We start from the raw sequence: 21285 nt of genomic DNA, 5'->3' as shown, positions 1-21285 counted from the left end.
AAGACTGTGGAACCAACCTAGATGCCCTTCAATAGACGAATGGATAAAAAAAATGTGGCATTTATACACAATGGAGTATTACTCTGCATTAAAAAATGACAAAATCATAGAATTTACAGGGAAATGGATGGCATTAGAGCAGATTATGCTAAGTGAAGCTAGCCGATCCCTAAAAAACAAATGCCAAATGTCTTCTTTGATATAAGGAAAGTAACTAAGAACAGAGTAGGGACGAAGAACAGGAGAAGAAGATTAACATTTAACAGGGATGAGAGGTGGGAGGGAAAGGGAGAGAGAAGGGAAATTGCACGGTAATGGAAGGAGACCCTCAGGGTTATACAGTGGAGGGGGTAGAGAGAGAGGAGGGGAGGGGAGGGGAGAGGTGGGGAGGGGGGAGGGTGGATGATGGGAAAGGCAGCGGAGCACAACAGACACTAGTATGGCAATTTGTAAATCAATGGATGTGTAACTGATGTGAATCTGCAATCTGTGTATGGGGTGAAGGTGGGAGTTCATAACCCACTTGAATCAAAGTGTGGAATATGATATGTCAAGAAATTTGTAATGTTTTGAACAACCCACAATAAAAAATTAAAAAAAAAATACAAAAAAAAATAAAAAAATAAAACCTTAAAAAAAAAAAAAGAATTGGAGATAGAAGAAGAAATAGTGAGCAAAGAACCTAGTTAATATGTGAAAAATAAAAACATTGACTATATAAAACATAAATAATACAAGTTTAGACTTCAACATATAAATGTCTGCTTCTTCATCAGAATGGCTCCACAAAGGAAGAGATTTTCAATAGCCTTGTTTCACTACTGTATCCCTAGCACCTGGTAAAGTGATAGAAATAGAGTGTATACTAAGTATTTGTTAAATGAATAAATGAATGAATGACTATAAATATCTATCCACATCAATTATAAACAACAAATGAATAAATAACAATGTTGGCCAAAGACGAAGTACATTTTAAAAATTCTATAAGAATATTATGACGCAAACTTATTCTAGTAAAATGATTATAAAGTCAGAGCAGGCCAATATTTCCACTGGTATAACCAAAACATGTTACAAATATCATTAAATTATATTGTTAAAGACTTTGAAAGCATTTTAAGCAACAAGACTAAAAAAAATGGGATTACAGGGACACAGATCCCTCCTAAAGTGATCAGAGTATTACTGACATTGTCCTTCTTCATGGTATGACCCATGTGAACAACCTCTCTGGGGTAAAGAGAAAGCAGTGAGGGTTTGATGATCACAAATGGAAGGCATGACAGATTTGAAGCATGAAAACACAGAATAATCCACGTTTTGCCCACTGAAAATATTTGTTACACATAAAAGATAAGTTCTGTCAACTCTGAAGGGTAGAATGAAATCCCCTGTAACTTCTAGTCTTAGGAGACAGAATCTTGCCAGAGGATGAAGAGATGCTTAAAACCCACAATTTTCCCTCAAGATAATTACCAGCTTTTGCAGCTTCAAAGAAGGGCAGCTAATCAGCTAATAATAAAAGTTTCAAAGAACAGGCCTAAGTCTCCTGCAGTGTTTCAGAGCTGAGCTGACAAATACTATCTGGACAGCATCTAAGGAAATGGATAAAAATCAAAGTAGAAGGTCATTTCATGAAACTGCCCCACAGCCTGAACCCATGTGAACACATGAATGGATTAAGGTGATCAGCAATTTTCCTCTCCAGCAAACTGAAGCCAGGGGAAGAAAAAGGAATAAAGACTAAGCAGAGCATAAGGAGAATAAAGGAAATAAGGGACATGGACAACACATTCCTCATTTGTACCTTTGGCGTCAAAGGGAAGCAGAAAGAAAAAGATACAAAAGAAATATGTGAAGATCTACTTGAAGAAAAATTTCAGAATCATACCAGAGATAGATAGCCTTCAATTTAACAATCTCTGTGAAGTCTACACAGTTTGGAAACTTTTTGAATTCCAATTCTTGAAACCAAAGGTGTGTGTGTATGTGTGTATGTGTGTGTAGAAAAGGAGAGACACGGAGAAAAAGAGGGAGAGGGAAAGAGATCGACAGATCTAAAATCAGCCTAGAAAAAGAGCACATTGCTTACAAAGAAATAATGAAAAACAGACAGCACCCTCTTTTGAACATCTGTGAAAATCAGAAATGGATGATGTTTTTAAGATGCTAAAAGTCTAGCAATTACTTAATTTGTACTTAGCAAACATCTTCTCCAAAATGATGCCCATATAGCAATATTTCATGCAAAGAAAAAGACAGCCCAGACCTTCAATTAAACAAAGATTAAAAGAAATTACTCTACCTGGAAAAAAAATGTACGTGAAAGAATGAAATTCCAAAAATAAAGTGGAGCAGTAAATATGTAGTTGAAGTAGGTAAGAATATGTATTAGGGGTAAATATGTAGTTAAAAATAAAATAATATGGACTTTTAGAAATAATTATATTTTATGCAATTTAGAACATAAATAGCAGCAAATTTCATGAAAATAGTAGGTACATGAGTGGAAAAGGGTAAAAATGAAGTCACACTGTTTTAAGACAGCTGCATTGCCTTCAGAGTAGTAAAATTTCCAATTTCATGGTACTTTAATAAGTCAAAAAATAACTTCTAGGGCAACCACCAAAATACTAATACGGATATATTTAAGTTAAGATCAATAGAAAAGCAAATATTGGATAATTCAAAAGTGAGTTTTTTCTAAAGAAGGAAAGAAGTAAACATGAAAGAGCATGGGAAGAATAGACCAAAATAAAAACAAATAACAAGCTAGTAAATGCAAATCCAAATATAATAATATTACATTAATTAATATTATATTAAATGTAAATGGACAAAAGTAAGAAAACAGAAATTGTCTGATGGAACTAAAAAAGTTGTTCTCCTATACACTATCTCCAAAAGACACTGTTTGAATAGAATATACAGAAAGAATGGAGAGTAAAGAATGGAAAAAGATATCGTGAAAATTAGCTAACAAAAAGCAGGCATATTTATATCAAACTTTCAGACAATAATGATTATTTGAGCTAAAGAGATTTTATCATGACCAAAGAACCAGATCACAGAAAAATATAAAAATCCTAAATTGATAAGCTTGTAATGACACATTCAAAATATATAAAGCAAAACATGGCAGCAAAAAAGCAGAAATAGATAAATCCACAATTGTCCAAGATTTTAACATACCTCTCAGTAGTAGAACAAAGGCAAAAAAATCACTAATACTACAGAAAATATGAAAATTATAATTAACAAATTTAAAGTAATCGGCATCTATAATGCACTGAAACCAACAGCTGCAGGTGATACAATCTTCTCAAGTGCACATGGAATTTTTTAATTGACCATGTGCTTGTACTCGCTTATCCAAAATAAAAATAATAAAATCTCTTTTAACAAAACACACACTTGAGTATCTCAAACCAGTCTGGCAGAAGCCAGCTTCCATGTAAGAAATCCAACTGCCCTGAGGCTATCCCATAATGCAGAAGGCTAAGCTAACCAAATGGAAAAGCAATGTGGAAAAGGACCTTGCCTTCAGAAACTTCAGGAAGTGTCTAAAAATGACAGACACTTCCTATGAATCCAGTTCCAATGACCACTTCACTGATATCACATAAGAGACTCTAAGTGAGAAATGACCAGCTGAGCCCAATCAATAACATCAAATCATAAGATTTAATAAATAGTTTTGATTTTAACCCACTGGGTTTCATATTGTTTTGTTATGTAGCATCAGGTAAATGAGTAAGTAGTACTGTGAGTATCCCCTGCTCCATTTATCCCCAAGGATCCAGAGGGATTTTTTTTCATTCATCTCCTGTAAAGAAAAAGTATCTTCCCTCAGTGTGCCTGCTCCCCAGACTTGGAATATCAATGGGGCATGAGGAAGACTTAGTAGGTTGATATCTTTCTTCTCCCTAGGAATCTAGAGGATGCAGAGCTGTTGCTGCAGTAAGATTGGCCTGCATTCTTTGAATTGTTCAAGCAAAAATGTGTGACTGTTTCGCATGGATCAGATCAGGGCATAAATGTGGGAGAATGCAAAGCAATAGAGTTTCCTGAAGGGACAGCGACTGCCGCATTCAGGAGCCACTGTGGATATTAAGATTCTGAGGGGCTGGAGCCTGATCAAGAGATCCTGGGAACATAAGGACTAGGCACTCTCTGCACAGCTCACAGTTTCCCCCTGCAGCAGACAAGCTCAATGTTTGGGGGCACAGAAGGACATTAATGTAAATTTTAAATTCATGGTGCTTTCTATTAGAAAGGTTCTGAACTGTCTATAAAGTTCCACTTGAGATGGGGGCAGGCTATCCTCCAATTAATAAACTTTTAAAAACAAAATGGTTGTCTTATTTTATTTCAAAGAGCCTGTTTTTTTTTTATTTCAATGTGACTATTTCATAGACATGAAATGTTATTTCAAGGAATCTTCACAAAAATACTAACACTTGTTTTGCTGATAGAATTCTTCGTAATTTTAATTTTCTTCATTACTCTAATTTTTCTTGTTTGATTTTTATAAACAAGCGTGCATTGCTTTTATAATAGGAATAAAGATTTTTTTTAATCCTACTCAAAATCAGAGGATTGAACAAAAAGATGGCTATGATATTTCCCAGCTCTAAAAATTTTGGGATACTAATAAACAATCAGAATTTGTCCAGATCATTTTCTCACTTTAGAGCCACACATTCCATAAAAGGAATTAGTCAATTCCTCTAAGACCCTGAGCTCAGGAAGTACATTGGCAGCCTACAGGAAGAATATATAAATCCCAAAGTCAAAAGGCTGCAGAGTCAGGAGGTGGCCTTCAGGCCATGAGGAATCTTCCTAAATATGGTTCCTAGACACACTTGAAAACTTTAGCAAAAAGAAGTATTTTATGTTAGAAGGAAATTGGGTCAGGAGGCCTCTTTCTCTACAATTGTTGCCACACAGCCTGTGACCAATGTGAAAACAATTTGGAGCCCAGAGAGTTTGGCTAGTGCTAAATTCACATCTTCCCCACATTATTGCATCACCACTTCAAACACTGGCTCATTTTCCTCTTTCAATAGCAATTCCTAATTTTGCTATGGATCTTATTTCCTTTTATTGAGCATTTTCTTGAGTTATTATGCTTACTGTTTCATTGAATTCTTTTGATGAGTCAGTGGCCATCGATACATAATTATTTGCTTATTTTAACAACTTGTATGGTTTGGAAGTGATTTGTCCTCCAAGGGTTCATGTGTTGGAGGTTTGGTTCTCAGTGTGGCATTTTTGGGAAGTGCTGGAGCCTCTAAGAGGCAGAGCTTAGTATAAAATGATTGGGTCAGCAGAGGCATCTTCCTTGGAAGGGATTAAGCAGTCCTCAAGGGACCTCAGTTAGTTCCAGAAGACGCGCTAATAAAAGAGCAAGATTGGTCCCTCAGCACTCTGGCTTCCTGTCTCACCCTGTGATCTCTCTTTCCTGCAAAGCTCCTACCATTGTGAGGAACTCAGCGAGCCAAGATGATGCCTGCACCATGCCCTTGAGCCTCAGAAACCATAAGCTAAATAAAACTCTTTCTTTTTAACTATATTACCTGTCTTTAGGTATTTTGTTATAGCAATAGAAAACATACTATTTGGGATGAGAAAGAGTAGATCAGTGGTAGAGTGCTTGCCTAGCATGCTTGAGGCCCTGGGTTTGATCCCCAACCCCACAAACAAAAACAAACTAATGCAACAACCTTCTCATTTTCAGAATGAGAAAACTGTAGTTCAGTGAGATTTAGTTTGGGGCCCATTGTCCAACAGATAGTGGGTGAATGAATTGGCATTTAAAAACACTGGGGATGGGGGTATAACTCAGTGGTAGAGCATGTATTTCACATGCATGAGGCCCAGTACCAAAAAGCAATAGCAACAAGGAAAACCACCTATCTGACTCCAAAACCTGTGCTTTCTCCAAAGCCCCATGGTGCACAAAAATTAGAACTGTTGCTCTAGAATGTGGTTCCTAGTGACACGGCTATCCAGTCTCTGAAGGATTCATCTGCTGCCTTCCCTGATCCAGCACCTTGGAAGAAGGTGTTGGGCTTTGATGCTGTGACATTAGCATGACATCCACTTTGGGGCATTCAACCTGGGGGTTTGATCCCATGCCCACCTGCCTTTGTGACACATGTTGCAAATTAAAAGTAGGAAACCAGGAACGGTTTAGTCATACTTGTTAAACATTTATGATGCCAGTCAGGAAAGATGTTGACCTTCAAATTAAGAATTAGAACCACACATTCCATAAAAGGAATTAGTTCAATGAGAACAAAACCAGTGCAGCCAGAGTTTGGCTTCTGGGCGCCCACAGCAGAGGCAAAGAGTAAGCTGTGGCTAAATGATATATTTCCTCTGGCTTTCACTATTTATGGTGCAGCGCCAGGGTGGTGCAGTCTGGTCTGTACATATGTTTTTCATGAGAGAAGAGGGGACCCAGGCCATTTTCTGTACTTTCAAAGGCATAAGAAATCAGAAGTGGTTTGTAGCAGGAAAGGTGGACAGCCTTTGCTCCTGTGTCTGACAGCTGCCGCAGTGTGTGACTTCAACTGTAAAAAGCCTGGTAGGCTGGAGAATCAGCCAGTTAATACAGGCCTGCTTTGGACATCATTTCTTTAATATATTTTTTATGGAGGTAAAATATGTATAGCATAAAATTTACTATTTTAATCATTCTCGGTATACAGTTCAGTGGCAAAAGTACATTCCCAGTGTTATACAGCTATCACCACAATTGAGTTCCAGAGCTTTTTCTTGATCCCAAATGGAAATCCTCTGTCCATTTCTCCCTGCGTCCAGACCCTGCTAGCCACTAATCTACCTATGAATTTGCCTATTTTGGACATTTTCTATGAATGCAGAGATACAATACGTGGTCTTTCATAGCTGGCATCTTTTTTCACTTAACTTCATGTTTTCAAGCTTCATCTGTGCCGCAGCATAAATCCGGACTTTATTTCTTTTTTTGACTGAATAATATTCCATTGCTTGGATAGACTGTATTTTTTCTGTGTATTTACCAGCTGATATACATTTGGGTTGTTTCCACCTTTTGGCTAAGCAGCTCTTTGCTGTTTATAGACTCTGTTCAAATCTCTTTGTCAGGTCTTGAGAAAAGTGGTAAGAACCACAGACATTTCCCCCCAAGTACCCCAGAGCTCCACACCTGTATATAGGCTGCCAGCTCCACCCTGATGGCTGAGTTGGTTTCAATTTCATCTTCTCAGTAGCTCCCTTCCTCCTTCCCACATTCATCCCAATTCCTGATGAGGTTGGTGTTTTTTGTTTCAATTTCTGTCCCCTCTACTGAAACGTCAGCTCTTTAAGGATGACAGATAGACCCCACCTGTTCCATCTGCTTAGTTGTTCTCGGCACTAATGACACTGCCTGCTACATAGTAAGTAATTTAATAGACACTCGAGCCTTTTAAGCCAGATCCCATATTCTTAGAATGTGCTAACCCCAGATATGCATCCAGCTCACCCCCACCCATCTCCTTCAGTCTTTGCTTCCATAGCCACTCCTTTGCAAGACATACCTGAAAATCCTGTTTAAAATTGAGGGGATGGGAGTGGAAGAGAATCTTCTTTTCTTATACTTCTGTGGAGTTTTTTCTTTTTTTCTCCTGAGCACTTTTCCCACCACCTGATGAAGCAGCCTGTTTGCTGCCTGCCTCTTAGTTCTAACAAGGCACTCCTGGAGGGCAGAGGATTCCATCTGTCTTATTCATAGCAGCAATCCACTCCCTGGACCAATCGATGGGCAAACCAGTGCTCAATTAATATTTGGTGAGTGAGTGAATGAATAATTGAAGGGGAAGACTTTTTCCACAGGGCAAGGAAATGTGGAAGTCTTTGAAAGATTTGCTGGGAGGATTGATCATATTTGTGATGTTTATTTCCCCCCAAATATAAAAAATTTTTAGCCTTCCCAGGTTTCAGCCATCTGTCCCCTCCCCTCTTGTTTCTTTTCCTAATGGTCCCAATAAGCACACCTGTACAGCTTTCCTACCCAGTTGTCCAGAAAGCAAACACACATCTTTTGAATTTTTTTTTTTTTTAAGGGCTGACTTTCTCAAAGTTTATACGCGTTACTCACATCAGTTTGCTTGTATGTCTCTTGCATGGTGGCTTTGGCTCTCACCTTTCACCCTTCTCTTTTTTTTTTTTTTTCCCTCTCTCTCACCTTCTGCCCCAAACTGACAGGTAGACTTTGCCTACCCTTCTTCTCTTTATAGGCTCTTTTCCTAAAGCTAGTAATAGCTTGGGAAGAGGGTTTCACAAATGTAAAAGAGCTACCGATTTTTTCAGGCCAGGCACCAGATCTACTAAGAACAATAGCTTGCTTCTATTTCTCATTTACAATAGTCCAGGATCTATGTTAGTACTCTGTGTGCTTCATTCTCACAAACAGAGTCATTATTATATCCATTTTTCATACGAGGAAACTGAGGCACATTTGAGTTGAGTGGAGGGCTTGGGACTTAACAATTCTCAACCAGCGTCTAGACACTTCACTCGTTCCTTCTGGTTGCATCTGTAGCTCCCTGAGGGCTTGCTGAATGCCCATGATCCAAGGACAATGTTGTGATGAAAGTCAGGTATTGCTAATGGAAAAATTCTTCCATTTTCCACTGTGCTATAATTCCTCCCCCAAGAAACAACTGGAGGAGACAAAATGCACCATGATTATTATAAGAACTATTATTCTTAACAATCTCTGGTCTATACTGGACTATGAACCATCTGTGATTCCCTGGGAATCCTAGGCAGGCCTTGGAATCAAGCCCAACATCTCCACCTTAGAATACATACTAGGACAGTTTCTCAAATCTTAACCAAAGCTAAAGGCAGGCTGCCAGTCTGTCGATTTCTCAAACACACCTAGGCCAGAACATATGGGGCTTTTATGAATACTGGCTTTGTGTCACTGAGTCCAACAGTGACCTAGACCTCTTGGGTTCTGTTCTAGTTTTTTCAGACTATCAGGAACTGATATACCTCCCTGATGTGTGTCCAAATGTTGTTCTTCTGACCTCCATCATGCTCCCCTAGAGATGCCTGTGATTCCAAACCTGCAATCATAGCAACTATTTTAGATTATTTCTATCTTTTCTGAGGAAATTGCCATAATCCCTCTTGACTGAGGAATAGGAAAAAAACATTTGTCATGTGCTGGGCATTGTATAAGTTGTTTCTCATTTAATTGTGGCAACAATCCTAGGAGTCAGGTAGATAGGATTCCATCCCTTTTATAGAGTGATTAAAAATATTTGGAGAAGTGAAGCCTAAGTCATTTAACAGTTTAAAAATGAACTCATTTGACTGTAAATCTGCCATTTAAATTATTTATCTATTAATAATGTTAATATACTATAAAATACCTCAAAGTTAGCAACTTAACACAATACGCTTTTGTTATCTCATACATTGGCTGGGTTCTCTGCTAAGGCTGGAATTAAGGTGACAGTCAGCATGTTTTCATCTGGAGCTCAGGGACTCCTCCCAAGATCATCCCTGTTATTAGCAACATTCTATTCCTTATGGTTGTAGGACTGGTTCCCAATTATTTTCAGGGTGTCTGCCCTGGCTTCTCAGCTTCTGGAAGCCATTTATATTCCTTACCAAATACTCCCCTCTGGCTTCAAGCCAGTAATAGTGCATCAAATTTTTGTTCATGTTTTAATTCTTTTTCATGTCCTTCTGATACAAGGCAGAGAAAATTCTCTGCTTTTAAAGTGTGTGTTTGATTATATTCAACTCACCCAGGTATTTTCCCTTTTGCTATATACTATAAAAGTATAGTTTAAAAGTATACTATATGATGCAAAACAAAAGTCCTGGTGACTTTCCTATAACCCACAATCTTCCTAAAATAGCCAGGAACAAGCTTACACCTACTCTTATTACTCTCTCCTCCAGTGTCATGAGATACTTCCATTTTCCCCAAGAACTAGCAGAATTGGGCATCGACTGACACCAGTAACAATTAGTTACCCAATATATTTGATGATGAAGGAGGTGAGGGAAAAATAACAGTTGACTTTTTTGTTGTTGTTGTTTTCAGTACTAGGGATTGGACCCAGGGGCACTTTGCTACTGAGCAGACCTCTACCTTCTTGGTTTTTATTTTGAGGTAATATTTCACTATGTTACTGAGGCTGGCCTCAGAACTTGTGAACCTCCTGCCTCAGCCTTCAGAATAGCTGGGATTACAGGTGTATGCCACTGTACCCAACAAAAGACAACTTTTAAATAGGTTTGCAAATTTATTAGAAACTAGAAGAATTTACCTAGAAACAGCATTCAAAATTGTTTTTCTTACCTTATTGAAAGATATATTTGCTACCAAACTTCCTCCTATAATTATTATATTTTTACTGAGTGTCAGATAAACTCTAAGCTGCAAGAATTAAAGCTTTGTGTTGGTGCTCACACACGGAGACTTGAAATAGTTTGAATGGCTGCCAGCCTTTGGTGTTCATTGTGATTCAGAGCTGAGGCTATGAAGGTCTCTGCCATTGGCACAAAGGACAGTGGTGTCTAGAGAGCTGTGGGCTCAACATTCCAACCCAACAGGACATACAACTTGTTGCGACAGAACATCTGCCTCCGATTTCAATAACTGTCCATCCAGGAGCATGCAGAAGACAGGTGTTCTTATTTAGGGGAGCAGAAGGATCCTATAACAAACACTCTAAAGTACAACGCCATGCCCTAATGGAACACGTTAGCCAGGAAGAACTTTCTGTCCACCCTAGGATTCCCCTGCCATCTCTCAAATCAACAATTGAATAAACGTTTACAGCTGCTAGTTTTCCAAATGGTTCTCCTCTGTAGCCTTTCCTGAAAATCCAAAGTACTTTGTTTCCAACTCTGTAAGAGACTGTGAATCTTTTTAGCTTATATTGTTGTTTTTTCTTTTCCTTTTTCTTTTTTTTTTTAATCACCTCTGCAAGACTTACTTTCTTGAATGGGGAAACTGTGCCTTGTATGGTCTTATACACTCAACATCTGACATGTAACAATTGAATAATAAAGTATCTAATGACTCACCACTAGTCAATTCAGTATATTCTATGATTTTTTTCCTGTTGTACAATTTTATTTCTAGTTCTCCTTTAAGAGCAAGGTCACATATTTATGAGTTAATGGGTTGAATTAAGGTACTGATTCACAGAGGGAGCTAACCAGTGACTTAGCTTCTGTCTCTGCTTGAAGTCTCAGTACGAGCTGGCTGGAAGCATCTGGGATGCATTTATAAGGATCTAGTGAGAGCAACAAAACCACAGAGAGGAATTGGAAAATTCAAATAGGGACTGAAAAATAGCCAAAGAAATGTTGAGCTCCAAAGAAAGGTTCTGTTTGGGAGCCAACAACTTCTTGTACCACTCAGATCCATTTGTTCTCTCTTATTATCTGAAGCTCCAAGAGTACAGTTAACTTCTTTTTTTTTTTTTTCAAGAAGATGCTCTAACTCCTTCTCGGAGAAGATATATACAAGTCTAATAATGCATATTTAAGAAGGCAAACAATTGTGATCTGGAAGACTAAAACAAGAGCTCATAAAACAAGCTACAGTTTCATTACTGCAGTTTGTCTAGAGAGCACAGCTGACAATCATCCTCTCCCTCATCAGCTGTCCACTCTAGAATCCCCTCAGCTTTGTCTAACAGGTCAGCTGGGCTGGATGGTTTGTCTTGTTGGGATGACCCAGACCCTAATCCCTAAGGGGTCTGGCCACTTAATTGCTCTACCCCTGTTCAGTAAGTTTGTTGTAGTTACTCATAAATAGTCATTACCAGGCAAGGAAGTATGAAGAGAAACCCCCAAGATTTCTGTAGATTCCACACATTTTCCCCAGCGTGGAGTCACCTTTCTCTTTATAAGTGATGGGATAAGCTACCTCCTAGCTTATTCCTCCACTAACTTATGATGAGCCCAAAGTGATTAGCTGATAGCAGGTATGGTAGGACTCCTACCATATCCACTGGAAAAAGTTTTGCTCTCACCATAGAATTAAGTTCTGTGACCCGGAAAAAGCTAAGATTAAGGGAATAAAAGCTATTTCCACCAATGGATCACTGGGTATGAGTCAGACTGACCTCTCTCACTTTGATCCCTAGTTTCCCAAAGCCATGTTCATTAGTTAAATAAGACAAAGTACCATCAGTTCAAGGTAAATGCCATGTCTACAAACATTGTCCTGCCAGAGAAAGCACTGTCCTACACCTATAGCCGTGCTGAGTCTTCAAAGGCCACCCCACTGCTCTACCAGGCTGATGGTTTCTAGGTGACATGGGACATAGGAGGACTGCTAAATCCACAATCATGAGGCATTGTCATACTTTCTTTGCTGAAAAGAGGTTCTATAATCAGAAGCAAAGCCCTGTGGGAATCACACCAATGAATAGGACTTTCTGTAAGCTTTCAGATGGCAGTTCTGGGGAAGGCAGAACTTCTGTCTGGAGTGTATGTCAATTCCAGTAAAGACAAATGACTTCAGCGACTTCCTTTCCAAGGTGAAAGAGTTTTGATGTCATGTGACCCACCACCAAGTGGCTGCCTAGACTCTCTGAGTCATTATTCCTCGGTCTTCACTGCTAAAGAATTTGCATTTGCAGTGACAGTGCTAGAATAGCCTTGGTGCAGGAGAGCTTCTGTGGTCAAGACATGTGCAGCCTACATACCTGTCTCCATGTCTCCATCTAGTAACCACTCAAGCACTGGTTCCAAGAAAAGAATGTAACAGTCATCCTAAGCCCAGGTCAGACCGCCCCCTGCATTGGTTTTCCTCTGGTGGCATTAAATATGAGACATGGAGAACATTCTAACAATTATCCTCCTGTTCATGCTGATTCACAAATCCTGCAATTCCTTTGGATTAAGGATTTTTCTTTTCAGAGCCAGGCTTATAAATTTCAGAGTTTAACTGAAATCTGGCTCTGATTATCAGCCATGAGCTAATGAAGAATAGTAAGGGTGAGTCTTTAAATAAAAAGTGATATTATGAAGTTCCTCATCTAGGTAAAAAGATTACATGGACTCTAGGGAAGGTGAAGCTGTTCTCTGGGGAGATTAAAGGTGCTGATTGTATAGGCTAGAAGACTCCACAAGAATTTGAGGATTCAAGATTCTCAGATTTGTTTACTAACTGTTACCATGCCAGGTCTCATGATTCAACTTTTTTTGAGGAGGGCCTGACTTTGGCATAGGAGATCCACACAGACTGTACAGGTGCCTCCTTGGTAGCTCAGTTACCCTTATAATCAGTTCCTGGGCATGCTTTTCATCACAAAAACCCACAAAAGGAAAAATGAGAAGGAGTAATCTGACTAGCTCATTCGGCCTTTCCTTCGTTTTGTTTTTTTTTTTTTTTTGCTCTTGGCTTGTTCTATTGCAATTGAGGAACTCCTGCAGAGGCACAAGCCACAGCACCCTCCTTACAAAAATGCCTAACCTTAAAAGGGACCAAATGTCTAGACATGATATAAAACAGGAAGAGACCATGATATAAAACAGACGCGTAACAACTGACTCTTACCTCAGGTATGGAAGGTAATTCATGTTCTTTGGAGAAGAATGGAGAAGAAAGAGCCAATGAGACTGGAATTCCGGAGAACTCTTGGAAATATTCTTCTGGTTATCATGAAAATATGTTCAGAGATCCATGATTATTTTAGAAATCAAGAAGTAAAAGTCACAACACATGTTATATAATTCTACCCTAAAAACAAATTTCTTCTTCCACTACCATTGAACAGCAATGGCATGAAAATAAATACACAAAAATTTTAAAATACAATTCATTTAAATAATTTTTGTCTGTTTTACATTTTACTATAGTTTGGATTTTAAATATCCCTGAAAAAACCCATGTGCTAAAAAACTAGTTCCCTGAAATGGCATTATTGGGAGACTATGGAACCTTCAAGAGGTAGATCCTGTGATAGGTTATCAGGTGGTCAGGGGCATGCCCTTGAAGGAAAGTGTGAGACCTAGTCCCTCCCTCTTCTTCTCTTTCACTTCCCTGCCATGAAGAGAGTGACTTCGTGATGCCCACCATTGCCATCTCATGCCTCTGCTTACCAGAGGCTGAAAAGCAATGGGCATCTATTCATGACTGAAACCTTTGAAACCATGATCCAAAACCACCTTTTTTTTCCTTTTGAAGTTGTTTATCTCAGGTACTTGTTGTATGGATAATGAACAGCTCACTCACGTGCTTTAAACACATAGCAGCATCTGATGTAAGGCAGAGGCAGAGGAATACTACAGGAAGTGTCCACACTGATGTGGTCTCTGGGGCCTTACTAAAATAATTACATTTTTACTTTAAAGTATTAATTGAAAAAGTGTATATATGCTTCTGTGCATAAAGGCCATGGGATTATATATTCTATAGGAACATAGGCCACAGGTTTTAATGATCAATGCATATAGTATAACAAACTTGGTAAGCATTTGATTACTGTTTATTGAATTAGATAATGAGAAAGTCAGTCCATTCAAAGGGCCTGGAACACTCATTTCTATTTTCTCTTGCTTTACCCATTTGAAGTCTTGATACTACATCAATATACATTATATTTATTGAGTGGTATTGGCATAGGTCTTCCCAATTTTCCTCATAGCTCTTCTTCAGTGTAGTAAATACAAACATTGAAAATTGCATGAATTCATAGATAAAGGATAGGCCTACTAAACCATTAATATAGTAAATGAGTTGGGACATAGATGGATTTCATTTGAAGTGCCTTGAAGGATCCATAATATTGTATCATGTCAATGTTCATAGATTTCCAAAAGTGATTTGTTTTTCTCTTAAACGTGTGAAAAAGAAAAACACCAGCTTACATTTTTGTAGACTCATTTGACAAATGGCTCACACTGGATTCATTATTTCCCTACCATATGAGAAATTTTCCTATTGATAGCATTTTTTTTCTTGCTACTGTCTTACTTAATATGTTTCAGTCTGTTCTAGTCAGTTTTGTTTGTTTGGTTTGGGGTTTTGTTTGTTTTGTTTTGTTTGCTGCTGTGACAAAAAATAAAAATAAAAAACTGACAAGAATAATTTTAAGGACAAAAGATTTTAGGGGGGTTCACAGTTTCAGAGGTCTCAGTCCATAGATAGCTGGCTCCATTTCAATGGGATGTGAGGTAAGGCAGAATAACATGGCAGAATAGTATGAAGGAGGAAGGCAGCTGGGGACATGGCACCAGGAAGAGAGAGAGAGAGAGAGAGAGAGAGAGAGAGAGAGAGAGAGAGAGAGATATTCCATTATTCCATTCACCAGATTCAACATATATACCCCAAAGGCACACCCCCAATGCCCCACCCCTCCTACCACAACCTACCCGCCTACAGTTACCACTCAGATAATCCCCATCAGGATTAATGCTGGACAATTTGCCATGGGTTAAGGCTATCTTTGAAATTTTCTTCTGATTATCATGAAAATATGTTCAGAGATCCATGATTATTTTAGAAATCAAGAAGTAAAAGTCACAACACATTTTATATAATTCTACCCTAAAAACAAATTTTTTCTTCCACTACCATTGGACAGCAATAATCCACTCACTTCACCTCTAAACCCTCTCTCATTGTCTCAGACATGAGATTTTGGGGGACTCCTCATATCTAAACCATAACGCAGTCCATAATTAACAGCCATGGAAAGGTATACCTGAACTTTTCAAACCTCTTGACATACTGAGTAGGGGGTTCAACATCATGGGAAAGAACTGGAAATGAGCCAGTAATAGTCTGAGTTCAAAATAATGAAAGCATACTCTTATATCAGGATTCACTATGTTTGATATAAGTTGACAAATCAAAGAGTATTAAAGTTGATTTTTGGAAAAGTCAGTGGTCAGGGAAATTCTTAGAGAACTCCATGGGAATGGAAAAGAGTTAATAACAACAATAAAGATTGAAGAGAAGCAAGATTTTAGTTATGAATGAAAGAAATAGAGTTTCTCATCTGTAGTGACTTCAGACAGGAATTCTGTAATATTGGTGCCTCAGGTGGGAAGTGATGCTAGGCACATAATAGCTGGTGGAGTCAAGCGCTTCTTGAGAAGCAAGATGGACAGGATCACAGTTTAGGCCCTTCAGTGAGACCAATCCCATCTACATTTAAAGCTGTTAGTTCAAGGTGGTACACAGCTGAATTTTCTTATTGTGCATAAAGCTAAATGCACCTGGAGAAATGGGGGGGAGTCTGAATATAAACATCTCAAATTGTCCATGACTGCTCAGGAAAAAGACTGAAGGACCAGTTGTTTAAGTTCATTGAATTGCCCTTGAAATTGTCTAGCAATTATCAGATTCTTTTTATTTATTTTTCATTTAACCCAGTGTTGTAATGTTACGATGTGCTGATTAAATTTCTCAACACCTTTGAAGTAAGAGCCTTCACCCAAATTGAAGATAGTCCCAGAAGTAAGCATTGTATATTTCTATGTCCTATGAAGCTAATAACCTATCAGGGGATGCCAAAGAAACTTGCATAGGCTGAACTTTCTCTTTTTTAGTGTAGACAGACAAACATATTTTAGCAGTGTTCCTTTCACCCACACTTTTCCTCCAATTGAATTTTTAACACTAGATTTCTCCTCTCTCTTCTATGGAAGAAGTGATCAATATTGTTTCTCCCCTGAAGTGAAAAACCTTCAAGGACACTCAGGTTGCTGGGTTCCTCATCTGTGTCTTTGAGAACCAGTATAATATAACTCTAAGGAGCAGAATGCTGTAGGGAGAACACAAAAGGGTACTCCTCACAGTTCTGCTGCAGACTCATGGAGTGACCTCAAGAAAGTCACTTTCCTTTTCAAGGTCACAGTTTTCTCACCTGTCACAAGAGGGGGCTCAATGAAGAATTGATAAGCTCAATTTACAACAAGTCAAAGAGCAATTTGAGGTTTAGATTTCCTTGAGGCATCTTATTTACTCCATCAAAGACTAGATTTTCTGAACATAAGTATGTTTGATGCTTGAGTGTGGAAAACTGCTAACTTTCTTGAAATTTGTGAACTTATTCTAAGTTTGCTTTGGTATATTGAAGGAACTCTGGAAGAACTCATTTGCATTTCCCTCCTCAGTGTCCTGAGTGATTAGAAACATGTCTCTTGGGTAAACAAATCACTTCATTCCCATAAATGGGTCATTCTCTGTTGCTCCTCTTTGGGAATAGCCTTTCTGCTTAAGAATATTTTAAGAAGAAGTGAGAGATATTCAATGCCTGTGCCTTTAATACTCTGCCTCCCAGGTCCAATGGACCTTTAGCAAGTGTTCAATTTGAGAGAGAATCAAGGCATTACTAAGGCATTTTGCCAATGAGTATACATTTTAATTCAGTAATTAGTGCTTCTCAGCCTTTTATTATCCTCAGTATGGCTGGTTGAATGTGAATTCTTCATATATATGGTTGCCCAATGGTTTCCCTTTTTCTCTCTTTTTTTACATGCCCTAATATATAAAACATTGAAAAGTATGAAAGCATCTTCCAGGCAGCTTAACTCTTCATATATTGGGTCAAAATGTTTCCAAGTTGGCAAAAGGTCAACTTCTAGAGCCCTTTAGAATATAGTTGGAAGGAGAAAACTTATGTGATATCAGATGCTGCTAATCCTCAGCTCCTGTCTACAGCAGACTGTTTTCAGAAGGGATTTTCTTCCTCTACTGCTGCTGTCACTATTGTTGTTGTTATACTGCAGCGATATCAATTCCAAAATTGCATTCTACTTTATGCAATGCTCTTCCCCAGATCGCATGCTCACTGGAGTTCAAAGGGTTGAACGAAATAATGATTTGCTGGATGCCCTCCATTTCTCCTCCAGATCTACTCTCCACCTTTTTGCATCATGTGATCCAGGAAGCTGACCTGTAGGCATTCTATTAATGGGCTGACTGTTCTCTAATTTCCAAATGGGTTTGGCCAGTAAGAAATGCCAGCAGGAATTCAGAAAGCAAGAGCAGAGTGAGGGGGAGTGCTTATTGCCTTGCTTTCTCATCATAAGGTTGGGGTTTGGCTGGTTGCTATCAACCAAAGGCCTCACCCCCCTATCAGGCAGGTCTCTTTTCACACAACTCTCTCTGACTCTGGGTGTTAGTAAGTGCTCCCTCCACTTGCCTACCAAGCTAGCTTCCTCCTGATAATACTGCACTATTCTTTGCAGTTTACTTATATCCACCCACACCCTTGAAATTAGTCTCTTTATTAACCTTTCTCCATATGATCCAGATTAAGTTTGACATGCTTCTCCTACCAGGACCCTGTCAATATATATTGTCTAAAGTTTATTAACTCCACATGGACAGGGCTCTCCATTCTGCGTTATTTGTTACTGTATTCCAAGCACCTAGAATGATGCCTGGCACAAGTTAGGCACTTAAAACATATTTGTTGAAAGAAGTACTGTTTTCCAAATATGACTTTAGCACAGGTTTTATGGGGTGTAAAAAAAAAAATTTACAATTTTAGAGGTTTTCTTTAGGAAAAAAGCCTTACAAATATTTGGCTGTCACAAAGTTTACAGAAATTTTAGGTCTGATTACTAAGGTCCCTCCCTAGACCTTGAATGGGTACCATGCAAATGAAGGGCTCTGAAGCTTAAGCTTCTCTAACTTCAACCTGGCTCCTCTGGAATCTTACTTCGGAGTTTCAAGAAATCTGTCAGTCACTTTTAGAGAAATGTGAAGAAAATAGCAGGGTATAATCCAAAGCAAGTAACTGGGGGTAATATGCACATAGGTGGGAATTCCACTCCTCTGTGTTTTAGCTACTGTTTTAGCCAGCTTTTTTGCTGCTATGATCAAAAGATCTGACAAGAACAATTTTAGAGTAGGAAAAGTTTATTTGGTGCTCACAGTTTCAGAGGCCTCAGTCCATAGATGGCTGACTCTGTTGCTGTGGGCCTGAGGTGAGGCAGAACATCATGGTAGAAGGACATGGAGGAGGAAAGCAGCTCAGGACATGGTATCAGGAAGCAAAGAGATAACTCTGCTTACTGGGGACAAAATATAAACCCCAAAGGCACACGAGCACTAACCCATATTCTCCAGCTACACACTACCTGCATATGGTTACCAGCCAGTTGATCCATGTCAGTGGATTAAGCCATGGATTCTGACACTTCTCATAACCTAATCATTTCACCTCTGAAAATCTTTGCATTGTCTCACATACAAGCTTTTAGGGAACATCTCATATTCAAACCATAACAGTTATGAACTTTGACACTCAGTAGAAGATAACCACAAGAGCTTTAGTACTTCACCGACAATACAAGAATAACGGGTATTTCCTCAGGACACTGTTGGTGCTTGGTGATGGTTCAGTCTTGCCATGGTCAAGGTGTGTCCCCAGAAACCTCTCTTCCAGTCTTCCCCAGGCCTGCTTCCTACCTGTTAGGATCACTGAGTTCCCTAACAACAAACCTACGAATCTGCTACTTCAGACCATTGACCTGTTCCTATTGGCCCAGGAACCAACATTTACACAATGGAAAATCCCATCTCTCACACAGTTTGCCTGCTGCAGAACACCCAGCCCTGTTTGCTCGGGATTCCTTTATGTCATCAGCCATAACTCAGATAATTCTCTGTGGAGCCATTTAGATGCTGCAAGCAAATTTTTTCATTGCTTTCTCAAAGGAAAATTTCTCTCCATATTTCATTTTCTAAGTGATCCTCAAAAGCATGTCAATGGCCTTCTCCATAAACATTTTATTATAAGGTTGAGCAAACCACATTTTAGAGCCCAAGCTACTTTTTAAAATTCTGTATTCCCTGTTCTTAATGCTCCCTCTTCCAGTTACTCAAATATGAATTATACCCAAATCCTTGCTTAAATAATGTAAACTCTATGAAGACAATACTGCATTTGCTTTATTTAACATTGTACTCTCCAAATAAAGTATATTGCCTCACATGTAGTAGATAGTCAATAAATTTCTGAATTAATAAATGAATGATTGAGTATGGCATGCAGAATAGAAAGATCTAGGGAACACAAATTATAAGGATAAACTAAGAAACCAAATATGGAAAATATTTTATGCATATATATGAAATATTTAGTACCTACAAATGTTAAATATCTTGTGAAGGAATGCAGGAGTTATTCAAGTAGAAACTGGTGAACATTTATCAGGAATTCTGTAAAGAAAAATCGTGCACTGAATCAAAGGTATAAGTTGGTTACCTTTAATTTTAATTCCAACATAAAAAAGCATGTGATTTCATAAATTTATGCTTCCTAGGTGTTAAGTAGTAGTCTGTGGCAAGTGGGGACTTAATTGACCTTGAAGCTTATTCCAGTTCCATTGTATTATCCTTGGTACTTTAACCAGGCTAAATTCTCTGATCCTCAGTTTCTCCACCTGCAGGGTGAGCATGATACTGACTTTACAGGATTATTGTGGATTAAATGAGATAATCAATTTAAGAGCCTTTAAGCACCACTCAAGTATTCATTAACCCCATGACAAATATTAGATTCCTACTCTATCACCAGCCCTCAAACTCACTCTTATTAATGAAGCAAGCACAGTTCAGAAATTCCTTAAGGATGCAATATGTAAAGGAAGCAACACCTGCACTTTGAAAGAAGTGAATTCTCAGGTTGTCACTGGCCCTAAAACTCTCCTGACTTTCAGCAGCTCTCACACAACATTTAGGCTCCCATTCTTCAGGTATAACATGACAACCCTAGACTAAATGGTCCCTTAGATCCTCCCATGTCCTGAAGATGTAGTATTACTTTAGAAAGTTCAATTCACCTGTATTTTGTACTTTGTGAATACTCATAGTAATTATTAGCTAAAAAAAAAACTTGCATGCCCCTGTTGGGTTTTCTAATCATTATAGGGAGGATCCTAACAGGTGACTGAATCTGACTTGGTCTCATGAGTAATTATTGGGTACTTTGGGCTTTGTGAAATGCAATAGGCTTCATGGTATCCATTTGCCATAATCAACCTGTCTTGCCAGGTATGCTCTTTGAGGCAGACCTCGTCCACAATAACTTCATTTCTTGCTAGAATGAGACTAAAGAGTGAATACATGCAGGTATTAGGATAATATTTCAATTTTTCAAAAGGGAATACTCTTAAAATGGGCATGGTATCCCTCCTGCTGCTACCTCCTTCTCTGAATCTCCCTCCAAAGCCCAGGAAACTCATTCCCTGATAAACACATACTTCCTTAACCACAGGGGAGAACAGATCATTAGAGCCCCCTGC

The sequence above is a fragment of the Marmota monax genome, unplaced genomic scaffold (genome assembly GCF_021218885.2).
Source record: "Marmota monax isolate L192 unplaced genomic scaffold, Marmota_monax_Labrador192_F-V1.1 WCK01_AAM20220418_F8-fsc00023, whole genome shotgun sequence".
NCBI lineage: Eukaryota > Metazoa > Chordata > Mammalia > Rodentia > Sciuridae > Marmota > Marmota monax.
This window is presented reverse-complemented; position numbering follows the sequence as displayed.